Source organism: Bubalus kerabau, chromosome 10 (assembly GCF_029407905.1).
Source record: "Bubalus kerabau isolate K-KA32 ecotype Philippines breed swamp buffalo chromosome 10, PCC_UOA_SB_1v2, whole genome shotgun sequence".
NCBI lineage: Eukaryota > Metazoa > Chordata > Mammalia > Artiodactyla > Bovidae > Bubalus > Bubalus kerabau.
In genome coordinates this window covers 2,738,187-2,761,123 of record NC_073633.1, presented here as the reverse complement: position 1 = coordinate 2,761,123, position 22,937 = coordinate 2,738,187, and positions in this window count along the sequence as shown.

Sequence of the window (22,937 nt, the reverse complement as noted above, 5' to 3'; positions counted from 1 at the left end):
TACCGTTTCAAACTTCAAGACGGAACGTGAGACTTCTCTTGAGACGCTGTAGCTGGCAAGGGCCTCATCTTGTGGTGACGGGTTAACCACGTTGTTTTTCTCGAGTTGTGGCGGGATTCTCGAGTTAGGTCAGGAAATTCAGGCTTCCTCTTGTGTTGGCCCAGGGAAGTCCAGTCTTCCATTCGAGTTGCGAGGGAGAGCTAGGGATTGCGCTTGAGTTACTGCAGGGCAAAAGAGACCTTATCTAGGCTTGTTTCCAGGACATAATGTTCGTCTCCAGGGGGGACAGGGATCTCGGGGTTGCTTTCCTGATGCACCCGGGGAGTCAGTCCTTGTCTCGAGGGGAAGCGAAGGACTCCGCTCTCCTCTCGAGTTGCAACGGGTATCTCTTGGAGCCCACTGAGTGGCCTAAAGGGAGTCAAGCCTCCTGTGGAGTTTGGAGAGAGGACTCGTGATTGCTCTCCAGGCCATGCAGGAAAAGAAGACCATCATCTCACGATGAAGGGGGCGTCTCGTGGGTTTTCTCGAGCTGCAGCGCCAGTGTGGGGTTTCTCATGAGGTACTACGGGGAGCTCAGGGAGCCTCTCATGTGGCGCTTGGGAAGTCAGGTCTCCATGCGCATTGCGAGGAGGAGTGCGTCATTGCTCTAGAGTCATGGAAGGTGTATCGGGCCTCAAGAACCATTAAAGAAGGACTTTCAAGGTGTTTCTTGGGTCACGGCAGTAAACCCTGGGTTCCCTCGACTAGTGCCGGTGGCCTCAGGGAGCTTCTCAGTGTGCCTCTGAGAAGTCAAGGATACCCTGGAGTTGGGAGGGCCCTCTCGGGACTCCACTGGGTTTGGTGCAATAGAAGAGGGCCTCATCTCGAGTGGAGGCAGGAACCTCAGGGTTCGTCTCCATTTCTGACTCTGATCGCAGGGTCCCTGCAGAGTTGGGACAGGAGAGTCAGGCCTCATCTTGTAAGGAGGAATGGAACTCCGCTTGCCTCTCGAGTTATTCACGGGGTGACAGGCAACTTGTCGAACTGTGTTTGGAATCTGCGGGTTTTTCCGGTCGATGCACGAGGGTGTCAGTGCCCCTTCGTGTTGTGCCTTCTTCCACAGGGTTGCCTTTCAAGAGGTATCCGGGCATCGGGTTCTTATCAAGAGTGGACCGGGGAATCGGGGTCTTTCAGCATGTGTTACCACCCATGAAGCTACGTCTCAAATATTCTCGTTAGACCGGCCTTATCCTGAGGTGCGCCGGGAAGGTTGGGAACCCCTTCCAGACAAAGCACGGGAGTCGACCCTCCAGTCGCAATCAGGAGGGGAGAAGTGGCTCAGATGAAGTCGTACCGGGAACCTCGGTGTTCCCCTCGAGAGAGACCAGGGTGTCGGGGAACTTTTGGAATCGCATCAAGGGTGCCAAGTTTTCACACTTGAAGTGTGAAAACACTTCAAGAAGAAACCTGGGACTTCTCTTTAGACGCTGTAGCGGGCAAGGGCCTCATCTTGCGATGACAGGGTAACCATGTGGTTTTTCTCGAGTTTCGGCGGGATTCTCGAGTTATGATGGGGAATTCAGGCTTCCTCTTGTGTTGGCCCAGGGAAGTCCAATCTTCCATTGGAGTTGCGAGAGAGAGCTAGGGATTGCTCTCGAGTCACTTCAGGGCAAAAGAGACCTCATCTAAGCTTGTGTCCAGGACCTAATGTTCCTCTCCAGGGGCGACAGAGATCTCGGGGTTGCATTTTAGATGCACCCGAGGAGTCAGACCTCATCTCGAGAGGAAGGAAAGGACTCTGCTCTGCTCTCGAGTCCCGACGGGTATTTCTTGGAGACCACTGAGTGGCCTAAAAGGAGTCAAGCCTCCTGTGGATTTTTTTTTAATTTTATTTTATTTTTAAACTTTACATAATTGTATTAGTTTTTCCAAATATCAAAATGAATCCGCCTCAGGTATACATGTGCTCCCCATCCTGAACCCTCCTCCCTCCTCCCCCCCATAGCATCCCTCTGGGTCGTCCCAGTGCACTAGCCCCAAGCATCCAGTGTCATGCATCAAACCTGGACTGGCAACTCTTTTCATACATGATATTTTACATGTTTCAATGCCATTCTCCCAAATCTTCCCACCTTCTCCCTCTCCCACAGAGTCCATAAGACTCTTCTATACATCAGTGTCTCTTTTGCTGTCTCGTACTCAGGGTTATTGTTACCGTCTTTCAAAGTTCCATATATATGCGTTAGTATACTGTATTGGTGTTTTTCTTTCTGGCTTACTTCACTCTGTATAATAGGCTCCAGTTTCATCCACCTCATTAGAACTGATTCATTCTATTCTTTTTAATGGCGGAGTAATACTCCATTGTGTATATGTACCACAGCTTTCTTATCCATTCATCTGCTGATGGACATCTAGGTTGCTTCCATGTCCTGGCTATTAGAAACAGTGCTGCGATGAACATTGGGGTACACGTGTCTTTCCCTTCTGGTTTCCTCAGTGTGTATGCCCAGCAGTGGGATTGCTGGATCATAAGGCAGTTCTATTTCCAGTTTTTTAAGGAATCTCCACACTGTTCTCTATAGTGGCTGTACTAGTTTGCATTCCCACCAACAGTGTAAGAGGGTTCCCTTTTCTCCACACCCTCTCCAGCATTTATTATTTGTAGACTTTTGGATTGCAGCCATTCTGACTGGCGTGAAATGGTACCTCATAGTGGTTTTGATTTGCATTTCTATGATAATGAGTGATTTTGAGCATCTTTTCATGTGTTTGTTAGCCATCTGTATGTCTTCTTTGGAGAAATATCTATTTAGTTCTTTGGCCCATTTTTTGATTGGGTCATCTATTTTTCTGGAGTTGAGCTGTAGGTGTTGCTTGTATATTTTTGAGATTACTTGTTTGTCAGTTGCTTCATTTCCTATTATTTTCTCCCATTCCGAAGGCTGTCTTTTCACCTTGCTAATAGTTTGCTTTGATGTGCAGAAGCTTTTAAGGTTAATTAGGTCCCATTTGTTTATTTTTGTTTTTATTTCCAATATTCTGGGAGGTGGGTCATAGAGGATCCTGCTGTGATGTATTTCAGAGAGTGTTTTGCCTATGTTCTCCTCTAGGAGTTTTATAGTTTCTGGTCTTATGTTTAGATCTTTAATCCATTTTGAGTTTATTTTTGTGTATTGTGTTAGAAAGTGTTCTAGTTTCATTCTTTTACAAGTGGTTGACCAGATTTCCCAGCACCACTTGTTAAAGAGATTGTCTTTAATCCATTGTATATTTTTGCCTCCTTTGTCAAAGATAAGGTGTCCATATGTGTGTGGATTTATCTCTGGGCTTTCTATTTTGTTCCACTAATCTATATTTCTGTCTTTGTGCCAGTACCATACTGTCTTGATAACTGTGGCTTTGTAGCGGAGCCTGAAATCAGGTAGGTTGATTCCTCCAGTTCCATTCTTCTTTCTCAAGATCGCTTTGGCTATTCGAGGTTTTTTGTATTTCCATACAAATTGTGAAATTATTTGTTCTAGCTCTGTGAAGAATACTGTTGGTAGCTTGATAGGGATTGCATTGAATCTATAAATTGCCTTGGGTAGTATACTCATTTTCACTATATTGATTCTTCCAATCCATGAACATGGTATATTTCTCCACCTATTAGTGTCCTCTTTGATTTCTTTCACCAGTGTTTTATAGTTTTCTATATATAGGTCTTTAGTTTCTTTAGGTAGGTATATTCCTAAGTATTTTATTCTTTCCGTTGCAATGGTGAATGAAATTGTTTCCTTAATTTCTCTTTCTGTTTTCTCATTATTAGTGTATAGGAATGCAAGGAATTTCTGTGTGTTGATTTTATATCCTGCAACTTTACTATAGTCATTGACTAGTTCTAGTAATTTTCTGGTGGAGTCTTTAGGGTTTTCTATGTAGAGGATCATGTCATCTGCAAACAGTGAGAGTTTTACTTCTTCTTTTGCAATTTGGATTCCTTTTGTTTCTTTTTCTGCTCTGATTGCTGTGGCCAAAACTTCCAAAGCTATGTTGAATAGTAATGGTGAAAGTGGGCACCCTTGTCTAGTTCCTGACTTTAGAGGAAATGCTTTCAATTTTTCACCATTGAGGATAATGTTTGCTGTGGGTTTGTCATATATAGCTTTTATTATGTTGAGGTATGTTCCTTCTATTCCTGCTTTCTGGAGAGTTTTTAATCATAAATGGATGTTGAATTTTGTCAAAGGCTTTCTCTGCATCTATTGAGAAAATCATATGGTTTTTATTTTTCAATTTGTTAAGGTGGTGTATTACATTGATTGATTTGCGGATATTGAAGAATCCTTGCATCCCTGGGATAAAGCCCACTTGGTCATGGTGTATGATCTTTTTAATGTGTTGTTGGATTCTGATTGCTAGAATTTTGTTAAGGATTTTTGCATCTATGTCATCAGTGATATTGGCCTGTAGTTTTCTTTTTTTGTGGGATCTTTGTCAGGTTTTGGTATTAGGCTGATGGTGGCCTCATAGAATGAGTTTGGAAGTTTACCTTCCTCTGCAATTTTCTGGAAGAGTTTGAGCAGGATAGGTGTTAGCTCTTCTCTAAATTTTTCGTAGAATTCAGCTGTGAAGCCGTCTGGACCTGGGCTTTTGTTGGCTGGAAGATTTTTGGTTACAGTTTCCATTTCCGTGCTTGTGATGGGTCTGTTAAGATTTTCTAGTTCTTCCCTGGTCCAGTTTTGGAAAGTTGTACTTTTCTAAGAATTTGTCCATTTCTTCCACGTTGTCCATTTTATTGGCATGTAATTGTTGATAGTAGTCTCTTATGATCCTTTGTATTTCTGTGTTTTCTGTTGTGATCTCTCCATTTTCATTTCTAATTTTATTGATTTGATTTTTCTCCCTTTGTTTCTTGATGAGTCTGGCTAATGGTTTGTCAATTTTATTTATCGTTTCAAAGAACCAGCTTTTGGTTTTGTTGATTTTTGCTATGGTCTCTTTTGTTTCTTTTGCATTTATTTCTGCTCTAATTTTTAAGATTTCTTTCCTTCTACTAACCCTGGGGTTCTTCATTTCTTCCTTTTCTAGTTGCTTTAGGTGTAGAGTTAGTTTATTTATTTGACTTTTTTCTTGTTTCTTGAGGTGTGCCTGTATTGCTATGAACTTTCCCCTTAGGACTGCTTTTACCGTGTCCCACAAGTTTTGGGTTGTTGTGTTTTCATTTTCATCCGTTTCTATGCAAATTTTGATTTCTTTTTTGATTTCTTCTGTGATTTGTTGGTTATTCAGCAGCGTGTTGTTCAGCCTCCATATGTTGGAATTTTTAATAGTTTTTCTCCTGTAATTGAGATCTAATCTTACTGCATTGTGGTCAGAAAAGATGCTTGGAATGATTTCTATTTTTTTGAATTTACCAATGCTAGCTTTATGGCCCAGGATGTGATCTATCCTGGAGAAGGTTCCATGTGCACTTTAGAAAAAGGTGAAATTCATTGTTTTGGGATGAAATGTCCTATAGATATCAATTAGGTCTAACTGGTCTATTGTATCATTTAAAGTTTGTGTTTCCTTGTTAAATTTCTGTTTAGTTGATCTATCCATAGGTGTGAGTGGGGTATTAAAATCTCCAACTATTATTGTGTTAGTGTTAATTTCTCCTTTCATACTTGTTAGCATTTGTCTTACATACTGTGGTGCTCCCACGTTGGGTGCATATATATTTATAATTGTTATATCTTCTTCTTGGATTGATCCTTTGATCATTATGTAGTGACCTTCTTTGCCTCTTTTCACAGCCTTTGTTTTAAAGTCTATTTTATCTGATATGAGTATCGCTACTCCTGCTTTCTTTTGGTCCCTATTTGCATGGAAAATCTTTTTCCAGCCCTTCACTTTCAGTCTGTATGTATCCCCTGTTTTGAGGTGGGTCTCTTGTAGACAACATATGTAGGGGTCTTGTTTTTGTATCCATTCAGCCAGTCTTTGTCTTTTGGTTGGAGCATTCAACCCATTTACGTTTAAGGTAATTACTGATAAGTATGATCCCATTGCCATTTACTTTATTGTTTGGGGTTTGAATTTATACACCGTTTTTGTGTTTCCTGTTTAGTATTTGTTGGAGAGCTGGTTTGGTGGTGCAGAATTCTCTCAGCTTTTGCTTGTCTGAAAAGCTTTTGATTTCTCATTCATACTTGAATGAGATCCTTGCTGGGTACAATAATCTGGGCTGTAGGTTATTTTCTTTCATCATTTTAAGTATGTCTTGCCATTCCCTCCTTGCTTGAAGAGTTTCTATTGAAAGATCAGCTGTTATCCTTATGGCAATTCCCTTGTGTGTTATTTGTTGTTTTTCCCTTGCTGCTTTTCATATTTGTTCTTTGTGTTTGGTTTTTGTTAATGTGATTAATATGTGTCTTGGGGGGTTTCGCCTTGGCTTTATCCTGTTTGGGACTCTCTGGGTTTCTTGGACTTGAGTGAGTATTTCCTTCCCCATTTTAGGGAAGTTTTCAACTATTATCTCCTCAAGTATTTTCTCACGGTCTTTCTTTTTGTCTTCTTCTTCTGGGACCCCTATGATTCGAATGTTGTAGCGTTTAATATTGTCCTGGAGGTCTCTGAGATTGTGCTCATTTCTTTTAATTCGTTTTTCATTTATCCTCTCTGATTCATTTATTTCTACCATTCTATCTTCGAATTCACTAATCCTATCTTCTGCCTCTGTTATTCTACTATGTGTTGCCTCCAGAGTGTTTTTAATTTCATTTATTGCATTATTCATTATATATTGACTCTTTTTTTATTTCTTCTAGGTCCTTGTTAAACCTTTCTTGCATCTTCTCAATCCTTGTCTCCAGGCTATTTATCTGTGATTCCATTTTAATTTCAAGATTTTAGATCCATTTCACTATCCTTACTCGGAATTCTTTATCAGGTAGATTCCCTATCTCTTCCTCTTTTGTTTGGTTTGGTGGGCATTTATCCTGTTCCTTTATCTGCTGGGTATTCCTCTGTCTCATCTTGTTTAAATTGCTGAGTTTGGGGTGTCCTTTCTGTATTCTGGCAGTTTGTGGAGTTCTTTACTGTGGCATTTCCTCGCTGTGTGTGGGTTTGTACAGGTGTCTTGTCAAGGTTTCCTGGTTAGGGAAGCTTGTGTCCATGTTCTGGTGGGTGGAGCTGTATTTCTTCTCTCTGGAGTGCAATGAAGTGTCCAGTAATGAGTTATGAGATGTCTGTGGTTTTGGGGTGACTTTGGGCAGCCTGTATCTTGAAGCTCAGGGCTGCGTTCCTTTGTTGCTGGAGAATTTGCTTGGTATGTCTTGCCCTGGAACTTGTTGGCCCTTGTGTGGTGCTTGATTTCAGTGTCGGTATGGAGGCATTTGATGAGCTCCTGTCAATTAATGTTCCTCGGAGTCAGGAGTTCCCTGGAGTCAGGGTTTGGACTTAAGCCTCCTGCTTCCAGTTATCTGTCTTACTTTTACAGTAGTTTCAACACTTCTCCTTCTATACAGCAACATTGATAAAACATCTACGTTAAAGAAGAAAAGTTTCTCTACTGTGAGGGTCACTCAGAAAGGTTCACAGCGTTACATGGAGAAGAGAAGAGGGACGAGGGAGTTAGAGGTGACCCAAATGAGATCAGGTGGAATCAATAGTGGAGAGAGTGGGCTGGCCAGTAGTCACTTCCTTATGTGCACTCCACAACTGGACCGCTCAGAGATGTTCACAGAGTTATACAGAGATGAGAAGAAGGAGGAAGGAGACAGAGGTGGCCAGAAGGATAAAAGGGGGGAATGAAAAGGAGGGAGACAGATCCAGCCAGTAATCAGTTCCCTAAGTGTTCTCCACCGTCTGGAATACACAGAAATTCACAGAGTTGGGTAGAGTAGAGAGGGGTTAGGGAGGAGACACAGGCGACCTGGTGGAGAAAAAGGAGAGTCCAAAGGGAGAGAGAGCAGTCAAGCCAGTAATCTTGCTCCCTAGTGAAAAATGGGTACTGAAGATTGGGTTCTTAAAGGTACAAAATTGGTAACAAATACATAAAAGCAAAAATTAAAAATCTAGAGTAGAGTTTGGAATTTCAAAAATACGATGTTAAAGAAAAGAAGAAGGAAAAGAAAGAGAGAAAAAACGAACAAAGAAAAACAAACAAGCTCGCAAAAAATATTAAGAAAATACAGGTACAAAATTGATAACTAATACCAAAAAGCAAAAATTAAAAATCTAGAGTAGAGTTTGGAATTTCAAAAATACAATGTTAAAAAAAAGGAAGAAGAAAACTAAAGAGAAAACAAACAAACAAAAACAAGCAATGTCGCAAAAATTATAAAGAAACTACAGGTACAAAATTGATATCAAATACCAAAAAGCATAAATTAAAAATCTAGAGTACAGTTTGGAATTTCAAAAATACAATGTTAAAGAAAAGAAGAAAAAAAAAAACAAAACAAAAAAACAAGGTCAAAAAATTAATATATATATATATATATATATATATATATATATATATATATGAAGTTTGCTGAAGAAGAAAAAAATAGGGTCTTTTTTTTTGCAAAGTAATAGGTTATAAAAGTGAAAATTAAAGGAACAATAGAGGACTTAAAATTAAAAAAATTAAAAAAAAGAACGAATGATCATAAAAATATATCTAGGACTTTCTCTGGTTTTGTTGTGAGTATCGTGGGTTCAGTTCATTTTTGGCTAGTTCCTTGGTCCGACTTATATTTCCCAAGATCTATAGGCGCCTTCCTATGTAGTCCTAGTAACCACAGGGTTTTAATCTATTGCCTGTAGCTTCCAAGGCGTTTCCCTCTGTTATAGCTTCTTTTGTTTGCTGGTCTCTTCAGTGTCTGGTTTACGCCCTGACACAAAGGGGACGGTGGAGGACACTTTTTTTTTTTAGGCTCACTTGTTCAGTTGTGCTGTGGGGAGGGAGGGAGGGATGCTGCAAACAAATAACACTGGCGTGCGCTCGCAGTGCCTCAGCCACACTGGGTCTGCCCCCACTCACGGCACGTGTAGCCTCCCTGCCCACACTGCTCGGGCTCTAGGTTGTTCCACTGGGAACAATCCGAGGCTGGCCCTGGGCTGCATGCACCTCCCAGGTCCAAGCCGCTCAGGTTCAGGCACTCGGGTAGTCCTCAGAGGCACAAACTCGGTTGGGCCTGCGTTTTGTGCTCTTCCCAGGTCCGAGCAGCTCAGGTGATGAGGTGTTTGGCGAGCGCCAATGTTGTGACTTATCGCCTCCCCGCCACTCGGTTATCTGGGTGTAAAACAGGCGCACCTTCTCAGGCAGATGTTGACCGTCCAGATCCCCAAGAAGTTTTAGTTAGCAAAGAAGCCTGCTTACAGTTTTATAGATAATGTCTCTCTGGGGCTGCGATTGCCCCCTTCCGGCTCTGGCTGCCTGTCACCGTAGGGGGAAGGTCTGCAGCCGGCTATCTCTGTTCAGTCCTTTGTTCCGTGCGCGGGCCTGGCGGTGTCTTAGGTTAGGGCTGGCTTTTTGCGTGGTAGATATCCCAGAGTCTGGTTTGCTAGCCCAAGTTATTTCGTTCAGATAGCGCCTATGGTATTCAGGCCAGATTCTTACTCTAAGCGATGCAGCCCGCGCCGCGCCTCCCTGCCCAGCCCCTGCTTGCTAATGGTGTGAGCAGGCGTCTGCACTGCTTCGCGGCTGGGGGAGTTACCGTAGGGCTTGCAATCTGCGAGTTTTAATTGTTTATTTATTTTTATCCCCCTTATGTTGCCCTTTGTGCTTCCAAAGCTTGGCAAAGATTTGGCAGTGAAAAGCTTTCCTGGTGTTTGGAAACTTTTCTCTTTTTAAGACTATCTTCCCGGGACGGAAATCCCTCCCTCCCTCTTTTGTCTCTTTTTTTTGTCTTTTATACTTTTTCCTACCTACTTTCCAAGAGTTGGGTTCTTTTCTGGGTGCCTGATGTCCTCTGGCAGCATTCATAAGTTGTATTGTGGAATTTACTCGACGTTTAAATGCTCTTTTGATGAAATTGTTTGGGGGGGAAAGAGTTCTCCCCGTCCTACTCCTCAGCAATCTTGGCTCCTCTCTTGTGGAGTTTGGAGAGAGCACGCGGGATTGCTCTCCAGGCCATGCAGGAAAAGAAGGCCCTCATCTCGCGATGTCGGGGGAGTCTCGTGGTTTTTCTGGAGCTGCGGTGCCAGTGTGGGGTTTCTCACAAGGTACGACCAGGAGCTCAGGGAGCCTCTCGTGTGGTGTCAGGGAAGTCAAGTCTCCATACGAGTGGCGAGGGGGTGCACGTCATTGCTCTCGAGTCATGGTAGTGGAATCAGGGCTCAACGCAATGAAAAAGGACGCTTGAGGTCATTCTCGGGTTGCGGCAGGAGACCCTGGGTTCCCTCGACTTGTGCCTGTGACCTCAGGTAGCTTCTCAGGGTGCCTCTGAGAAGTCAGGGATACTATGGAGCTGGGAGAGGCCTCTCGGGACTCCACTGGGTTTGCTGCAATGGAAGAGGGCCTAATCTCGAGATCAGGAAGGAACCTCAGGGTTCCTCTCCATTTCTGACTCAGATTTCAGGGTCCCCGCAGAGTTGGGACAGGAGAGTCAGGCCTCGTCTTGTGTGGAGGAATGGAACTCCGCTTGCCTCTCGAGTTGTTCAAGGAGTGACAGGCCACTTGTCGAGCTGTGTGTGAAACCTGCGGTTTTTTCCAGACAATGCACGGGGGTGTCAGTGCCCCTTCGTGATGTGCTTTCATCCACAGGGTTGCCTTCGAAGTGGTGTGCGGGCATCGGGTTCTTTTCAAGAGCGGACCAGGAAATCGGGGTCTTTTGGAATGCGGCACCACACACGAGGCTACGTCTCGAATTTCCTCGTGAGATGGGCCTCATGCTGAGGTGCTCCTGGAAGGTCGGGAAAGCCTTCCAGACAAAGCAGGTTAATCGACCCTACTGTCGCGATCAGGAGGGGAGAAGGGGCTCAGATGAAGTGGTGCCGGGAACCTCGGTGTTCCCCTTGAGTGAGACCGGTATGTCAGGGAACTTTTGGGGTCTCACGAAGCTTGCCAAATACTGTTTCAAACTTCAAGATGAAACGTGGGACTTCTCTTGAGACGCTGTGGCGGGCAAGGGCCTCATCTTGTGATGAAGGGGAAACCACGTGGTTTTTTTCGAGTTGCGATGGGATTGTTGACTTACGACGGGGAATTCAGGCTTCCTCTTCTGTTGGCCCAGGGAAGTCCATTCTTCCATTCGAGTTGGCAGGGAGAGCTGGGTGGGAATTGCTCTTGAGTCACGGCAGGTCAAAATAGACCTCATCTAGGCTTGTGTCCAGGACCTAATGTTCCTCTCCAGGGGCGATAGGGATCACGGGGACGCATTCCAGACTCACCCAGTGAGTCAGGCCTCGGCTCGAGGGGAAGCAAAGGATTCTGATATCCTCCTGGGTCGCGATAGGTATCTCTTGGAGCCCACTGAGTGGCCTCCAGGGAGTCAAGCCTCCTGTGGAGTTGGAGAGAGGACTCGGGATTGCTCTCCAGGCCATACAGGAAAGAAGGCCCTCAGCTCGCAATGACGGGGGCGTCTTGTGGGTTTTCTCGAGTTGGAGCGCAAGTATGAGTTTTCTCACGAGGTACGACGGGGAGCTCAGGGAGCCTCTCGTGTGGCACCAGGAAAGTCAGGTGTCTATGCGTGTGATGAGGAGGAGCCCATAAATGCTCTCGAGTCATGGTAGGGAAATCGGGACTCAAGACGCGTTGAAGAAGGAGTCTCGAGGTCTTTCTCAGGTTGTGGCAGGAAACCCTGGGTTCCCTCGACTTGTACCGGTGACCTCAGGGAGCTTCTCAGGGTGCCTCTGAGAAGTCAGGCATACTGTGGACTTGGGAGGCGCTCTCGGAACTCCACTGGGTTTGGTGCAATGGCAAAGGTTCTCATCTCGAGTTGAGGCAGGAACCTAAGGGTTCCTCTCCATTTAAAACTCCGACCACAGGGTCCCTGAAGAGCTGGGACAGGAGAGTCAGGCCTCGTCTTGTGTGGAGGAATGGAACTCCACTTGCCTCTCGAGTTGTTCACAGGATAACAGACCATTTGTCGAGCTGTGAGTGGAACCTTCGTTTTTTTCCGTAAGATGCATGAGGGGGTCAGTGCCCCTTCGTGTTGTGCCTTCATCCACAGGGTTGCCTTCAAAGAGGTGTCCGGACATCGGGTTCTTATCAATAGCAGAGCAGGAAATCGGGGTCTTTCAGAACGTGGCACCATCCATGAGGCTACGTCTCGAATTTCTTCGTTAGACTGGTGTCATCCTGAGGTGTGCCATGAAGATCGGGAACCCCTTCCAGAGAAAGCAGGAGAATCGACCATCTTGTCGCGATCAGGAGGAGTGAAAGGGCTCAGTTGAAGTCGTGCCGGGAACCTCGGTGTTCCCCTCGAGTGGGACCGGTGTGTCGGGAAACTTTTGGGGTCACTTCAAGGGTGCCAAGTACCGTTTTGCACTTCAATACGGACTTGGGGCTTCTCTTGACACGCTGTAGAGGGCAAGGGCCTCATCTTGGGATGACGGGGGAATCACGTGGTTTTTCTCAAGGTGCGGCGGGATTCTCGAGTTACGACGGGGAATTCAGGCTTCCTCTTGTGTTGGCCCAGGGAAGTCCAATCTTCCATTCGAGTTTCGAGGGAGAGCTGGGGTTTGCTCTTGAGTCACTGCAGGGCAAAAGAGACCTCATCTAGGCTTGTGTCCAGGACCTAATATTCCTCTCCAGGGCCGACAGCGATCTCGGGGTTGCATTCCAGACGCATCCTGGGAGTCAGAGCTCGACTCGAGGGGAAGCAAAGGACCCCGCTCTCCTCTTGAGTCACCACAGCTGTCTCTTGGAGCCCACTGAGTGGCCTAAAGGGAGTCAAGCCCCCTGTGTAGTTTGGAGAGAGACTCAGGATTGCTCTCCAGGCCATGCAGGAAAAGAAGACCCTCATCTCGCGATGACAGGGGCGTCTTGTTGGTTTTCTCGAGCTGCGGTGCCAGTGTGCGGTTTCTGACGAGGTGCGACGGGAAGCTCAGGGAGCCTTTCGTGTGGCACCAGGGAATTCAGGTCTCCATGCGCATGGCAAGGGGGAGCGCGTCATTGCTCTCGAGATATGATACGGGAATCGGGCCTCAAGACACGTTAAAGCAGGACTCTCAAGGTCTTTCTCGGGTTGCGGCAGGAAACCCTGGGTTCCGTCGACTTCTGCCGGTGACCTTAGGGAGCTTCTCAGGGTGCCTCTGAGAAGTCAGGCATACTGTGGATTTGGGACGGGCCTCTCGGGACTCCACTGGTTTTGTGGCAATGGAAAAGGGCCTAATCTTGAGTGGAGGCAGGAACCTCAGGCTTCCTCTCCATTTTTGACTCGGTGCGCAAGGTCCCTAGAGTTGTGACAGGAGAGTCAGGCATCGTCTTGTGTGGAGGAATGGAACTCCGCTTGCTTCTCGAGTTGTTCACGAGGTGACAGACCACTTGTGGAGCTGTGTGAGGAACCTGCGGGTTTTTCCGGAAGATTCACGGGGTGTCAGTGCCCCTACGTGTTGTGCCTTCATCCACAGGCTTGCCTTCGAAGAGGTGTCCAGGAGTCTGGTTTTGATCAAAAGTGGACCATGGAATCGGGGTCTTTCGGCATGTCGTATGGCCCTCGAGGCTACCTCTCGAATTTCTTCGTGAGACCGGCCTCATCCTGAGGTGTGCCGGGAAGGTCGGGAATCCCTTTGAGACAAAGCAGTGGAATCGACCCTCCTATCGCGATCAGGAGAGGAGAAAGGCCTCAGATGAAGTGGTGCCGGAAACTTCAGTGTCCCCTCTAGTGAGATCGGTATATAGGGGAACTTTTGGGGTCGCATCAAGGGTGCCAAGTACTGTTTTGCACTTCAAGACGGAATGTGAGACTTCTCTTGAGACGCTGTAGGGGGCAAGGGCCTCATCTTGCAATACGGGGAACCACGTGATTTTTCTCGAGTTGCGGCGGGTTTCTCAAATTACAACTGGAAATTCAGGCTTCCTCTTGTGTTGGCTCAGAAAGGCCAATCTTCCATTCGAGTTGCAAGGGAAAGCTAGGGGTTGCGCTTGAGTCACTGCAGGGCCAAAGAGACCTCATCTAGGCTTTTGTCCAGGACCTAAGGTTCCTCTCCAGGGGCGACAGGGATCCAGGGTTGCATTCCAGACTCACCCTCGTAGTCAGGCCTCATCTCGAGGGGAAGCAAAGGACACCGCTCTCCTCCTGAGTATCGACGGGTATCTCTTGGAGCCCACTGAGTGACCTAAAGGGAGTCAAGCCTCCTTTGGAGTTTGGAGAGAGGATTCGGGATTGCTCTTCAGGTCATGCAGGAAAGAGGGCCCTCATTTCACCATGACAGGGGCGTCTCGTGGGTTTTCTCGAGCTGCGGCGCCAGTGTGGGGTTTCTCACGAGGTACGATGGGGAGCTCAGGGAGCCTCTCATGTGGTGCCGGGGAAGTCAGATCTTCATGCGCGTGGCGAGGGGGAGCGCGTCATTTTTCTCCAGTCATGGTAGGGGAATCGGGCCTCAAGACGCGTGAAGAAGGACTCTCGAGGTTTTTCTCAGGTTACGGCAGGAAACCCTGGGTTCCGTCGACTTATGCCTGTGACCTCAGGGAGCTTTTCAGGGTGCCTCTGAGAAGTCAGGGATACTGTGCAGTTGGGAGGGGCTGCTCCGAACTCCACTGGGTTTGGTGCAGTAGAAGAGGGCCTTATCTCGAGTTGAGGCAGGAACCTCATGGTTCCTCTCCATTTCTGAATCGGATCTCAGTGTCCATGCAGAGTTGGGACAGGAGAGTCAGGCCTCGTCTTGTGTGGAGGAATTTAACTCCTCTTGCCTCTCGAGTTGTTCACGGGGTGACAGGCCACTTGTCGATCTGTATGTGGAACTTGCGGGCTTTTCCAACGATGCAGGAGGGTGTCAGACCCCTTCGTTTTGTGCCTTCGTCCACAGGATTGCCTTCGAAGAGGTGTCCTAGCATTGGGTTCTTATCAAGAACAGACACGGAAATCGGGGTCTTTCGGCGTGTGGCACCAACCACAAGGCTACGTCTCGAATTTCCTCTTGAGACTGGCCTCATCCTGAGGTGCGCTGGGAAGGTCCGGAACCCCTTCCAGACAAAGCAGGGTAATCGACCCTCCCGTCGCGATCAGGAGGGGATAAGGGGCTCAGAACAAGCGGTGCACCGAACCTTGGTGTTCCCCTCGAGTGAGACCAGGGTGTCGGGGAACTTTTGTGCTAACATCAAGGTTGCCAATTATCGTTTTAAACTTCAAGATGGAACGTAGGGCTTCTCCTGAGACGCTGTAGCTGGCAAGGGCCTCATCTTGCGATGACGGGGGAACCACGTGGTTTTCCTCGAGTTGCAGCGGGATTTTCGAGTTACGACGGGGAATTCAGGTTTCCTCTTGTGTTGTCCCAGGGAAGTCCATTCTTCCATTCGAGGTGCGAGGGAGAGCAGGGGATTGCTCTCGAGTCACTTCAGGGCAAATGAGACCTCATCTATGCTTGTGTCTAGGACCTAATGTTCCTCTCCAGGGGCGACAGGGATCTCGGGGTTGCATTCCAGACTCACCTGAGGAGTCAGGCCTTTTATATAGGGGAAGCAAAGAATTCCGCTCTCCTCTCGAGTCCCAACGGGTATCTCTTGGAGCCCACAGAGTGGCCTAAGGGAGTCAGGCCTCCTGTGGAGTTTGAAGAGAGGCCTCGAGATTGCTCTCCAGGCCATGCAGGAAAAGAAGGCCTTCATCTCGCGATGACGGAGGCGTCTCGTGGGTTTTCTGGAGCTGGGGAGCCAGTGTGGGATTTCTCACGAGGTATGACGGGGAGCTCAGGGAGCCTCTCGTGTGGCGCCAGGGAAGTCAAGTCTCCATGCGAGTGGCGAGGGGGAACGCGTCATTGCTCTCGAGTCATGGTAGGGGAATCGGGATTCAAGATGCGTTGAAGGAGGATTTTCGAGGTCTTTCTCGGGTTGCGTCAGGAAACCCTGTGTTCCCTCGGCTTGTGCCAGTGACCTCAGGGAGCTTCTAAGGGTGCCTCTGAGAAGTCGGGATACTGTGGATTTGGGAGGGGCCTCTCGGGCCTCCACTGTTTTTGGTGTAATGGAAGAGGGCCTCATCTCGAGTAGAGTCAGGAACCTCAGGGTTCCTCTCCATTTCGGACTCCGATCGCAGGGTCCCTTCAGAGTTGGGACCGGAGAGTCAGGCCTCGTCTTGAGTGGAGGAATGGAACTCTGCTTGCCTCTCGAGTTGTTCATGGGATGACAGGCCTCTTGTCGAGCTGTGTGTGGAACCTGTGGCTTTTACCGAATGATGCACGGGAGTGTCAGTGACCCTTCGTTTTGTGCCTTCGTCCACACGGTTGCCTTAGAAGAGGTGTCCGGGCATCGGGTTCTTCTCAAGAGTGGGCCGGGAAATCGGGGTATTTCGGCATGTGACACCACCCACGACGCTATGTCTCGAATTTCCTCGTGAGACCGGCCTCATCCTGAGGTGCGCCGGGAATGTGGGGAACCCCTTCCAAACAAAGCAGGGGTATAGACCCTCCTGTCTCGAACAGGAGGGGAGAAGGTGCTCAGATGAAGTGGTGCGGGAACCTCGGTGTTCCTGTTGAGTGAGACCGGCGTGTCCGGGAACATTTGGTGTCGCATCAAGGGTGCAAAGTACCGTTTCGCACTTCAAGACGGAACGTGGTTCTTTTCTTGAGACGCCATAGCAGCAAGGGCCTCATCTTGGGATGACGTTGGAAACCCCGTGGTTTTTCTCGAGTTGCGGCGGGATTCTCGAGTTACGAAGGGGATTTCTGGCTTCCTCTTGTGTTGGTCCAGGGAAGCCCAATCTTCCATTCGAGTTGCGAGGGTGAGCTGGGGGTTGCGCTCGAGTCACTGCAGGGCAAAAGAAACCTCATCCAGGCTTGTGTCTAGGACCTAATGTTCCTCTCAAGGGATGACTGGGATCTTGGGGTTGCATTCTAGACTCACCCAGGAGTCAGGCGTCCTCTCGAGGGCAAACAAAGGACTTCTCTCTCTTCTCGAGTCGCGACGGGTATTTCTTGGAGCCCACTGAGTGGACTAAAGGGAGTCAAGCCTCCTCTGGAGTTTGGAGAGAGGACTCGGGATTGCACTCCAGGACATGCAGGAAAAGAAGGCCCTCATCTCACGATGACGGGGGGGGTCTCGGTGGTTTTACCGAGCTGCAGCGCCTGTGTTGGTTTCTCAGGAGGTACGACGGGGAGCTCAGGGAGCCTCTTGTGTGGCGCCAGGGAAGTTAGGTCTCGATGCGTGTGGCAAGGGGGAGCGCGTCATTGCTCTCGAGTCATGGTAGGGGAATCAGGCCTCTAGACGCGTTGTAGGACTCTCAAGATCTCTCTCGGGTCTTGGCAAGAATACCTGGGTTCCCTCGACTTGTGCCAGTGACCTCAGGGAGATTCTCCGGGTGCCTCTGAGAAGTCAGGGATACTGTGGAGTTGGGAAAGACCTCTCGGGACTCCACTGGGTTTGGTGAAATGGAAGGGGGCCTCATCTCGAGGGGAGGCAGGAACCTCAGGGTTCCTCTCCATTTCTGATTCCGATCGCAGCCCCCTGCATAGTTGGGAGAGGTGAGTCAGGCCTTGTCTTGTGTGCAGGAATGGACCTCCGCTTGCCTCTCGAGTTGTTCACTGGGTGACAGGCACTTGTTGAGCTGTATGAGTAACCTGCGGTCTTTTCCGGACGATGCACGGGGGTGTCAGTGCCCCTTCGTGTTCTGCCTTCATCCACACTATCTTCGAATAGGTGTCTGGGCATCGCGTTCTTATCAAGAGCGGATCGGGAAATCGCGGTCTTTCGGCATGTGGCACCACCATCGAGGCTACGTCTCGAATTTCCTCGTGAGACAGCCTCATCTGAGGTGCGTGGAGAAGGTCGGGAACCCCTTGCAGACAAAGCAGGGGAATTGACCCTCCTTTCGCGATCAGGAGGGGAGAAGGGGCTCAGATGAAGTGGTGCCAGGAACCTCGGTGTTCCCCTCGAGTGCGACCCGTATGTCGGGGAACTTTTGGGGTAGCATTAAGGGTGCCAAATATCATTTCGCACTTGAAGACAGAACGTGGGACTACTCTTGAGACGCTGGAGCGGGCAAGGGCCTCATCTTGCAATGACGGGGGAACCACGTGGTTTTTCTCAAGTTGAGGCGGAATTCTCGAATTACTACTGGGAATTCAGGCTTCCTCTTGTGTTGGCCCAGGGAGGTCCAATCTTCCATTCGGGTTGCGAGGGAAAGCTGGGGAGTGCTCTCGAGTTACTGCAGGGCAAAAGTGACCTCATCTAGCCTTGTGTTCAGGACCCAATGATCCTCTCCAAGGGCGACAGGGATCTCGGGTTTGCATTACAGACTCACCCGGGGAGTTAGGCCTCGTCTCGAGGGAAAGCAAAGGACTCGGCTATCCTCTCGAGTTGCGACGCGTATCTCTTGGAGCCCACTGAGTGGTCTAAAGGGAGTCAACCCTCCTCTTCAGTTTGGAGAGAGGACTCGGGATTGCTCTCCAGGCCATGCAGGAAAAGAAGGCCCACATCTCGAGATGACGGGGGCGTCTCGTGGGTTTTCTCGAGCTGCGGCGCCAGTGTGGGGTTTCTCACGAGGTACGATGGGGAGTTCAGGTAGCCTCTCGTGTGGCAACAGGGAAGTCAGGTCTCCATGGGCGGGGCAAGGGGGAGCGCGTCATTGCTCTCAAGTCAGGGTAGGGGAATCGGGCCTCATGACGGGTTGAAAAAGAACTCTCGATGTCTTTCTAGGGTTGCGGCAGGAAACCCTGGGTTCCCTTGACTTGTGCCGGTGACCTCAGGGAGCGTCTCAGGGTGCCTCTGAGAAGTCAGGGATACTGTGGATTTGGGAGAGGCCTCTCGGGACTCCTCTGGGTTTGGTGCAATGGAAGTGGGCCTCATCTCGAGTTGAGGCAGGAACCTCAGGGTTCTGCTCCTGACTTCCTGGAGGCCGGATCTGACTCAGATCGCAGGGTCCCTGTTGAGTTTGCTCAGGAGTGTCAGGTCTCGTGTTCTGCGGAGGAATGGAACTCCGCTTACATCTCAAGTTGTTCAAGGATAACACCACTTTTCGTGATGTGTGTGGAACCTGCGGGTTTTTCGGAGATGCACGGGGGCGTCAGTGCTCCTTCCTGTTGTGCCTTCATCCACAGGGTTGCCTTCGAAGAGGTGTCCGGGCATCGTGTTCTCCTCAAGTGCGGACCGGGAAATTGGGGTCTTTCAGCATGTTGCACCACCCACTAGGCTACGTCTCGAATTTTCTCGTGAGACCGGCCTCATCCTGAGGTGCGCAGGAAAGTCCGGGAACCCTTTCCAAACAAAGCAGGGGAATCGACCCTACTTTCGGGATCAGGAGGAGAGAAAGGGCTCAGATGAAGTAGTGCCGGGAACCTCGGTGCTCTCCTTGAGTGAAAGTCGGGTAGCTTTTCTGGTTGCATCAAGGGTGCCAAGTACCGTTTCGCACTTCAAGACGGAACCTGGGACTTCTCTTGAGATGCTGTAGTGGGCAAGGGCCTCATCTAGCGCTGACGGGGGACCCACGTGTTTTTTCTCGAGTTGCGGCAGGATTCTTGAGTTACGATGGGGAATACAGGTTTCCTCTTGTGTTGGCCCAGGGAAGTCCAATCTTCCATTCGAGTTGCAAGTGAGAGCTGGAGATTGCTCTCGAGTCACTGCAGGGCAAAATAGAGCTCATCTAGGTTTGTGTCCAGGACCGAGTTTTTCTCTCCAGGGGCGACAGGGATCTCGGGGTTGCATTCCAGACTCACCCGGGGAGTCAGGCCTCGTCTCGAAGGGAATGAATGGACTCCGCTCTCCTCTCGAGTCGCGACGGTTATCCCTTGGAGCCCAAGAGTGGCCTAAATGGAGTTAAGCCTCCTGTGGAGTTTGGAGAGAGGACTCGGGATTGCTCTCTAGGCCATGCAGGAAAAGAAGGCCCTCATCTCGCGATGACGGGGGTGTCTCGTGGGTTTTCTCAAGGTGCAGTGCCTGGTTGGGGTTTCTCACAAGATAGGACGGGGAGCTCAGGGAGACTCCTGTGGTGCCACGGAAGTCAGGTCTCCATGGACGTGGCGTGGGGGAGCGCCTCATTGCTCTCGAGTCATGGTAGGGGAATCAAGCCTCAAGACGCTTCGAAGAAGAACTCTCGAGGTCTTTCTTGGGGTGTGGCAGGAAACCCTGGGTTCCCTCGACTTGTGCCCATGACCTCAGGGAGCTTAGCGGGGTTCCTCTGAGAAGTCAGGGATACTGTGGAGTTGAGAGGGGCTTCTCGGGACATCACAGGGACTGGTGCAATTGAAGAGGACCTAATCTCGGATTGAGGCAGTAACGTCAGGGTTCCTCTCCATTTCTGACTCGGATAGCAGGGTCCCTGCAGAGTTGGGACAGGAGAGTCAGACCTCGTCTTGTGTGGAGTAATGGAACTCCGCTTGCCTCTCGACTTGTTCACGGGACGACAGGCCACCTCTCGAGTTGTATGTGGAACGTGCGGTTTTGGGGGACGATGCACAGGGGTGTCAGTGCCCATTCGTGTTGTGCCTTCATCCACAGGGTTACCTTCGAAGAGGTGACCGGGCATCGGGATCTTATCAATAGTGGACCAGGAAATCGGGGTCTTTCGGCATGTGGCACAACCCACGAGGCTACGTCTCGACTTCCCTCGTGAGACTGGCCTCATCCTGAGGTTCGCCGGGAAGTCTGGGAACCCCTTCCAGACAAAGCAGGGGAATCGACCCTCCTGTCGCCATTAGGAGGGGAGAAGAGGCTCAGCTGAAGCGGTGCTGGGAACCTCCATGTTCTCCTCGAGTGAGACCGGGGTGTCAGGGAAATTTGGGGGTCGCATCAAGGGTGCCAAGTACCGTTTCACACTTCAAGACGGAACATGGGACTTCCCTGGAGACGCTATAGCTGACAGGGGCCTCATATTTCGATGACGGAGGAGCCACGTTGTTTTTCTCCAGTTGCCGCGGGATTCTCGAATTACAATGGGGAATACAGGCTTCCTCTTGTGTTGGCCCAGGGAAGTCCAATCATCCATTCGAGTTGCGAGGGAGAGCGGGGGATTGCACTTGAGTCAATGCAGGACAAAAAAGACCTCATTTAGGCTTGTGTCCAGGACCGAGTTTTCCTCTACAGGGGCAACACGGATCTCGGGATCCCATTCCAGACTCACCCAAGTAGTCAGGCCTCGGCTTGAGGGGAAGCAACGGACTCTGCTCTCCTCTAGAGTAGCGACGTGTATCTCTTGGAGGCTACTGAGTGGCCTAAAGGTAGTCAGGCCTCCAGTGGAGTTTGGATAGTGGACTCGGGATTGCTCTCTAGGTCATGTAGGAAAAGAAGGCCCTCATCTTACGATGATGGGGGCGTCTCGTGAGTTTTCTCAAGTGGCGGTGCCAGTGTGGGGTTTTCATGAGGTAGGATGGGGAGCGCAGGGAGCCTCTCGTGTGGCGCCAGGGAAGTTAGGTTTCAATGGGCGTGGCGAGGGGAATGCGTCATTGCTCTCCAGTCATGGTAGGGTATCGGGCCTCAAGACGCGGTAAAGAAGGACTCTCAAGGTCTTTCTCAGAATGCAGCAGGAAACCCTGGGTTCACTCGACTTGTGCCAGTGACCGCAGAGAGCTTCTGAGGGTGCCTCTGAGAATCAGGGATACTGTGGAGTTTTAGGGGCCTCTCGGGACTCCACTGGGTATGGCGCAATGGAAGAGGGCCTCATTTCGAGTTGATGCAGGAACGTCAGGTTTCATCTACATTTCTGACTCCGATCGCACGGTCCCTGCAGAGTTGGGAAAGGAGAGTCAGGCCTTCTCTTGTGTGCAGGGACGGAACTCCGCATGCCTCTCTAGTTCTTCAAGGGATGACAGGACACTTGTCGATCTGTGTTTGGAATCTGCGTGTTTTTCCGTACTATGCATGGGGATGTCAGTACCCCTTCGTGTTGTGCATTCATCCACAGGTTTGCTTTCGAAGAGGTTTCCTGGCATCGGGTTCTTATTAAGAGCGGACCAGGAAATCGGGGTCTTTCCGCATGTGGCACCACCCACCAGGCTACGTCGCGATTTTCCTAGTGAGACCGGCCTCATCCTGAGGTGCGCCGGGAAGGTCGGAACCCCTTGCAGACAAAGCAGGGGAATCGACCCTCCTGTCTCGATCAGGAGGGGAGAAGGGGCACAGATGAGGTGATGCCGGGAACCTCGGTGTTCCCTTCCAGTGAGACCAGTGTGTTGGGGAACTTTTGGGGTCACATCAAAGGTGCCAAGTACCGTATCGCACTTCAAGATGGAACGTAAGACTTCTTTTGAGACGCTGTAGCGGCAATGGCCGCATCTTGCGATGAAGAGGGAACGACGTGGTTTTTCTCGAGTTGTGGCGGGATTCTTGAGTTACAACGGGAAATTCAGGCTTCCTCTTCTGTTGGCCCAGGGAAGTCCAGTCTTCCATTCGAGTTGCGAGGGAGAGTTGGGGATTGCTCTCGAGTCACTGCAGGAAAACAGAGACCTCATCTAGGCTTGTGTCCAGGACCTAATGTTTCTCTCCAGGGGCGACAGGGATCTCCGGTTCACATATCAGACACACCCGAGGAGTCAGGCCTCGCCTCGAGGGGAAGGAAAAGACTCCGCTCTCCTCTCGAGTCGCGACGGGTATGTCTTGGAGTCCACTGAGTGACCAAAAGGGAGTCAAGCCTACTGTGGAGTTTGGAGAGAGGACTCGGGATTGCTCTCCAGGCCATGCTAGAAAAGAAGGCCGTCATGTCGCGAAAATGGGGGCGTCTCGTGGGTTTTCTCTATCTGTGGCGCCAGTGTTTGGTTTCTCACGAGGTATGACGGGGAGCTCAGGGAGCCTCTCGTGTGGCGCCAGGGAAGTCAGGGCTTCATGAGTGTAGCAGAGGGAGTGCGTCATTGCCCTCGAGTCATGGTAGGGGAATCAGGCCTCAAAATGCGTTGAAGAAGGACTCTTGAGTTCTTTCTAT